The sequence below is a fragment of the Dermacentor silvarum genome, chromosome 2, assembly GCF_013339745.2.
Source record: "Dermacentor silvarum isolate Dsil-2018 chromosome 2, BIME_Dsil_1.4, whole genome shotgun sequence".
NCBI lineage: Eukaryota > Metazoa > Arthropoda > Arachnida > Ixodida > Ixodidae > Dermacentor > Dermacentor silvarum.
This window is the reverse complement of record NC_051155.1, coordinates 113520523-113527658: the sequence shown is the minus strand read 5'-3', so window position 1 is coordinate 113527658 and position 7136 is coordinate 113520523.

The window sequence follows — 7136 nt, the reverse complement described above, 5'->3', positions numbered from 1 at the left end:
TAATTGGACATCGCAGGGAGAGGCCTTCGTCCTGCAATGGAGACAAAAATAGGCTGCTGCTGATGATGATGACGTACTTTGTCGTTGTAGCATTAAAAGGGCCAAATTAAGCTTAAGACGCAAGCTTAAGTTTATAACTGTGCTGTCTCCTGCTATAGGGTGATCAGTGGCTATGATATTTGCTGCTGAGCACAAAGTTATTTATTTGATTCTTAGTCGTGGTGCCGCAGTTGGTTTGGGTCGAAATGCACAAACGCTCCGGTAGTTCAATTAACTGAACGTTAAACAACCCTAGGTGGTGAAACCTATTTCGGAGGCCATCACTGCGGCGTCTCTTATAGGCAAGGTGCTATATTTATTTATCTGTTGAATTATGTACGAACCAAGAAATTGCAGCGTTGTAGGCAACCGGGCGTAGTTTTCTTTAACTGTCCTTCTTTCTATTGCTTTAGAATCAGTGACAAGTTAGGAATACAAGGGTGGCTCCTGAATAAATTCTGCGGATTCCACGCGAAGCTTTCATTGGTGTTCTTGAAAAACGCTGCACCTGCTTAGCGACTATTTTCAAGTACACCAGCAAGTTGGACCTTATTGCGCTCGATCATGCACATGCCACGCATGACGGCGAAGGAATAACGAGAATGGACCACGCCATTAAGATGACCGTATAACGACGACGATTTGACAACAATGGCATGACAACCATGTGAAGACGACAAGGTCATCGATCTTGGGTTTTCTGCTAACTCAGCAAGGTAAATCGATTAAATTTGTCTGTGTAGCGCTTTTTATAACTTGTCGCGAAGGCGCTTACGACAACGTTACTCATTAAGCAATCTTTCATGTGCTACGAAGTTCATAACGTGCAATGCAGTGCTGCTACTCATGTAATTTATAATATTTCCAGAAGAATCTAAGGAACACAACTAATGGCCGTCGATGCTGTTATTACGTTCCTGCAGCCAAATGAGATGAGGAACAATTCTAAATAGCGGGAATATGTCGTAAATTGTATAACGTTTATATGGCTGTCAACACCTAACACCCAGTCAAAGTTATTAGATGAGCAAAGGTCGAGCAGTTTTTCTATGAATCCGAGAAATAATCCTAAAGCTTCCATCGGGAGGGTGGTAGGCGAATGTAAAAAACTGTTTTCCGACTGTAGTGCCAGTATTTTATAATCTTCGGTAATATTCAGGAAATCACTCCATAACCCTCATTTTATAGAAAAATAAAATTGGGCTGGAGTGCATACGGCAGGCATTACCAAATACTGACTAGGAGATTTCCACTGTCGTGGAAAAAAAAGTGTACAATCATTGCATTCTACCGGTGCTAATAGATGGGGCAGAATACTTGGAGGTTAACAAAGAAGCTCGAGAACAAGTTAAGGATCGTACAAAGCGATGGAACGAACAATATTAGGCCTAACATTAAGAGACAGGAAGAGAGCGGTGTGGACCAGAGAACAAACGGAGAGAGCCGATATTCTAGTTGACATTAAGCGGAAGAAGTGGAGCTGGGCAGGCCATGTAATGCGTAGGATGGATAACCGGTGGGCCATTAGGGTTACAGAATGGATACCAAGAGAAGGGAAGCGCAGTCGAGGACGGCAGAAAACTAGGTGGAGTGATCAAGTTCGGAAATTGACAGGTGCAAGTTGGAATTAGCTAGCGCAAGACGGGAGTAATTGGAGATCGCAGGGAGAGGCCTTCGTCCTACAGTGGACATAAATATAGGCTGATGATGATGATGATGATATAATTGCTCATCATTCGCAGCCGACATGACGGACAAGATGGGCGCATGTGCGTGCTGCTCGTATTCGTCAAAGGCAGCAGTTTTTACCGTGCATGGTTAACAACAAGGTGTGTTTACAGTGCAAATGCAAGGATCTTGAGTCCGGAGAGTACACTTTAACGGCGATAGCAATTATATGGACACTTCAACCTGATTTCTGCCATCGGCGTCACCGTCGCCGTCGCCGCGAGGTTCCGTATAGATTCCAAGGGCGATAAAATCGTCGCCGCGCGCCGTATGCGCGAGTGAAAGCGCGCGGGGGCCGCGCGCTATCAGGGAGAGCGAACGCACGGCGGAAAGCAAACGCGACCGTCGCGCGAAAGGCCGTGGGGGTATGGGGGCAGGGAGGCGGGGCGACGCTGTGCTACGGCACCAAATGCGTATCTTGCAACCGTGTGCAAGGGGAACTGGGGATCTCAGGGGGATCTCCCACGCGAAAGCAAAAAAGTGGGAAGGCAGCGCGGGAGAGGGGGGGGGGGGGAGCAGCTTCTACTCTGCCAACAAATACGCTTGCACTGGCTGTGGTGGCGGTCGCCCGCACAGTCTCTTATCTCCACACGGCTCTGACCTTTGTATGCGCTGTGCATTCGCCGCTCAGTTTCCGTTGAAGCGATAGACCGCACGATTCTTCGCCCGCTGCGGCGGCAGCGCTTGCTGCCAGCGTTTTGACAGTCGTTGTCTGCGGTCATTCAGTGTGATCTATGATGTTTGCTTGTGCGGGATGACACCACGCTTGTCAATTCAGTTAGAAAGCGAATGTGTCTAAGTTTATGCAGCCGATAAAACTACTATCCCTACTCCGAATAGCTCTCGGCTAGTTTGCTATCGCAATTGATGCTTCGCCTTTCGGGCGAAACTGCGACATTTTTTTTTATGCCGTCTGGATCTAGCGCTTACAAGTGCGCGCAGTGTGTGAAAAGGCCCCTATCCGAGCATTGCGGCATTGCGTAGCCGATGAACGCAGTTAGGGAGAACACGTGAGCGCGTGGCCGACGGTATGGTGGCGATATGGGTAGGTGTGCCGAGCGGCGTAGTTCACTGCTTCTCCGCATCATGACAGCAGGAGTGGCGCTGCGGTTGGAGGCCTGTCGCGAAGCACGCGTCGTCTGCTACTGAGTGTGTTGTTATTACGCCTGTTATATTTAAAATAATTGTTTTTCACTGCAAAACCTGAAAGAAAAGGGCTCAGGTATGTTTAGATTGTGAATGAAAGTGCGATGTTTCTTGCTGCATTGAGTAATTTTCAAAAGCGGTCATTTATATCGTCTGTTAACACGCTGACGGCACGGTGCGTTGCGCTCGCAGTCGCGATAGTTCTCCGAGTTCCTTTAATTTCCTTGGACGCTTAAGGAGCCAAGTGAAGACTGCGGGTGATGTTAGTGTATACCAAGCTCGTAAGCCTCCGCGACAGAGCGAAAGTGTTCCTGTCCAGAAGAAAACAAGCCGGAGGGGCACCACTTGCTTTGCGCCGAATTGTAAGTTCGGCTACAAACATGCAAGCGACGGGCGAAAATATCATTGGTTTCAATGCTCTGAGACCGAAAAATTTCCAAGAGACGTGAGGTTGCCTTTCGTCGTACTGACAAAATGCTTCAACCACATTAGTGATGTGCCAGCGCCTCTTCAAGAAGCACATGTCATCGAGCGTATGACCGGCAGGAAGATTGTGCAGATTCCGTTGGCTCATGTGCGGCTAATGGCTGACACTGTTCCTTCGGTGCTACCCGACGCTGCGGCTTACAAATTGAAGAAAATTCTCAGAAAAAAAAAAAATAAGCAAAGCTCTGATGGGATGTCGGCCGCTGAAATAATCCTGACAGCGAGCCAAACCAATGCAAATAAAGGGGGCATTGGGCAAAATTATACACGCTTCAAGCAAATAGGATGCGAAGGAAAGTGTCGCGTGCGCTCTACAGGTGAAGAATGAGTATTTGTAGACAAGTGAAGAAATGAACCTGCTCAAGGTCGGCCGACAAAATAGTTCTGTGTGCGCCAAATTCAGCTTGATGGCAGCGGCCGCGGTTTACAACAAAATGACTGGCAGATGCCCTACTGCTGGCATTATTTCCTTTCGCCAGCTCAAGCGTTCAGGAGTCATCGGTTATAGCAGCATAATATCGAAATCACGCACAGCATCATTAAGCTAATATTGTAACGTGGCCAAAAGGAGAAGATAGGAGAAGAGGAGAACGAAGAGCTCAGTGGCAGCCACGGTTACTTCACCCTGATTTACTTTTTCGTCTAGTTTTTTTTTTTGTCATCTTCCCCTTCCGTTTAACCTTTAACCGCCGGCTTCTTGGACAATCCCCCGTAGTGGGTAAGCGCCACGGATGAGGATCAAGCAAGCAAGCAAGGCTACATATGAGGGATATGGCATATGAAGCATGCAAGCAAGCAAGCAAGGCTACATTTCTGTGACGACATCGTGGCGACCTCTCATCCATCCTGGTCTTCATCTGTAAATGAACATCGATCATCCGTAGCAGTTTTTGGTGGAAGGTGCTGGATACCCCCGACCCCACACAACACGGACAACAACCTCCTGATCTGCGTCGGAGCCGCCGAATCGTTGGATTGCCCCCATTACTTCCGGTGTTTGAGATGTCCAACACCGAAGCCAACACTCGCACGGAACCAGCGGGCATCTTCGACCCAAACGATGGCCAATTTTGTCCTCCTCTGACATACGAGGATTGGCCGTTCTGCATAGCTTCAGTACGTTTTTGATGTTGGTCGTGCACGTCTCGCCCGGAACTTGAGCTCTTTGAAGGAGCGTTTGCTCTGCCTGCTTCTTCTTTGCGACAGAATCGCCGAAGCGCTCCTTGATTTCGGACGTGAAACGATCCCACGTTGTCAGAACGGCCAATCTGTGGCAGCGCCAACATTTGGTAGAGCCTCGCACATTCGGAGGGAAGCCCAGCGAGGAGGTCGAAGAATGGCTTAACCACTACGAACGGGTGAGCAAGCACTATTGTTGGGACAGCGTAACGCGACTCTCAAACGTAGTCTTCTTTCTGATGGACACGGTGCTCGTATGGTTCGATAACCACGAGGAAACTCTGACAACGTGGGATCGTTTCACGTCCGAAATCAAGGAGGGCTTCGGCGATTCTGTCGCAAAGAAGAAGCAGGCAGAGCAAACGCTCCTTCAAAGAGCTTAAGTTCCGGGCGAGACGTGCACGACCTACATCAAAAACGTACTCAAGCTATGCAGAACGGCCAATCCTCGTAGGTCAGAGGAGGACAAAATTGGCCATTTGTTGAAGGGAATCGCGGAGGACGTTTACAACTTCCTCATTGGTAAAGAGAACCTTGGCTCAGTCGGCGACGTAATACGTCATTGCCGTACCTTTGAGGCTCTCAAACTGCGCCGCATTACTCCGAAGTTTGGCCGGCTAGCAAACGCAACAACTGTTGCAAGCATTGACGACGACATCCCATCGGTCGATCTCGCGACGACCATTAGACAGATTGTTAGAGAGGAGCTATGTCGTTGCGCGGAATTGAACACTGAGTTTCGTGATGGTCAACATCTGTACAATCCTCCACCAGCTCCACTTTCCATTGCTGCAACGATTGTCGAGGAGTACCGCTCGAGAAGGCCAATGCGAACGCAACAGAACTACCACCGGGAAACCGGCAGCGAGCGTGCTGAGGGATATGCCCGTCGTTCAGCAATGGCCTACCCGGAGCCACGGACATACCCATCCTACCCGTACGTTAGCCGCGAGCCTCCCGTGTGTTACAGCTGCGGTGTCACAGGACACATCTCTCAATTCTGTCGGCAACGTCGTTAGGCACCGAGGTGGTACGAGTCACAGCCAACGTCCTATGGCACCGAACGTCGTAACTTCGACAATTCCTGGCCTCCACGCTCATTTACTTCGTCGACGACCTTCCCCATCAACAGTCCACGACGGAATCACCGGAGCGACTCGCCCGTTTCAGACCGTAGTCTCACTCCACCGTCTTCACGTCAACGTCACTCTCCTTCACCGAGGCGACGTTCATTCTCACCACCACCGTCGGGAAACTAGACTGCGCCGCCGATGAAGATGACGTCGCCAGACTCGACACGACACAGATACCTCCACCGGTTACTATGCTGAGAAACAAAGTGGAAGTTATAATTGATGGTATATGCACAATGGCATTGGTGGACACCGGGGCTATGAGATCTGTTATGAGCCTTTCTTTCAAGAACCGGCTTCGACGCAAAGTGATGTTTTCCCAAAACACGCATGATAAGTTCCGTGGAGTAAGCTGTGTAATATTGCGTCCCCCTGGTGTTTGTGCTGTGAGTGTGTTATTGGCGGACAAGTGTTATTTAACTGAATTTGTGATTTTTGAACGCTGCACTCACGATGTTATATTATGGATAGGCTTTCTGCAGACCTGCGCGGCTTCATTCAATTGTGCCGGCAAGCTTCCGATAAATAGTGGAAAGCCTGGAGTCGATGCCTGACAGCATCCCTTATTATCAGAACTCGTGGATCAACGACCCGCTGGACAAAAGACATTTGCCGTTGCTGAGGGAGTGACGCTGCCTCCGTGGTCTTTAGCACCGGTATCCGTCATCGCATCTTGTACAGACGCTTCATTTGATGCCGTAATACAACCCTTTGGCGATTCTTGCGGGAAGAAAAACCTACTGGTACCTGATAGTATCGTATCTGTGAACAATGGTAACACGTTTTTGTGGGCGTTAAATTGTTCTGCCGTCTCTGTGCGTGTTCCCGAACACATGAAGATTGCTGTCTTCGACGACGTCACGTGCACTTCATCGTTGGTCGGCCGGAGGCTTCCACTGAAGGACGAGCCGCCTGCCCTTACGGCAGAAAATTCTACGCATGGTCAGCAAGTCTTTATCTTCACGTGAACGGGACACCTTAGTGCAACTGCTATCCCAGTATGCCTCCGTGTTCGACTTCACTCAAGATGGGCACCGTACAACTATCCCATCCTCACGTGCTCGTCGTCGCATTGACACAGGATCGGCACATCCTCTTGGGCAGAAGCCCTACCGACTGTCTTCATCAGAGCGCAAGATTATTGCAGACCAGGTACAAGAGATGCTGAGGAAAAACGTCATTCAAGGATAATCAAGCCCGTGGGCCGCACCTGTCATGCTGGTAAAGAAAAAAAGATGGCTCGGGAAGATTTTGTGTTGATTATAGGTGACTAAATGCGATTACCAAGAAGGATGTGTACCCGCTCCCGCGAATTGACGATGTAATAGACTGCCTACATTCTGCCTCATACTTTTCGTTCCTTGATTTACGTTCAGGCTATTGGCAGATACCTGTGAATCCCGTCGACAAAGAAAAGACTGCCTT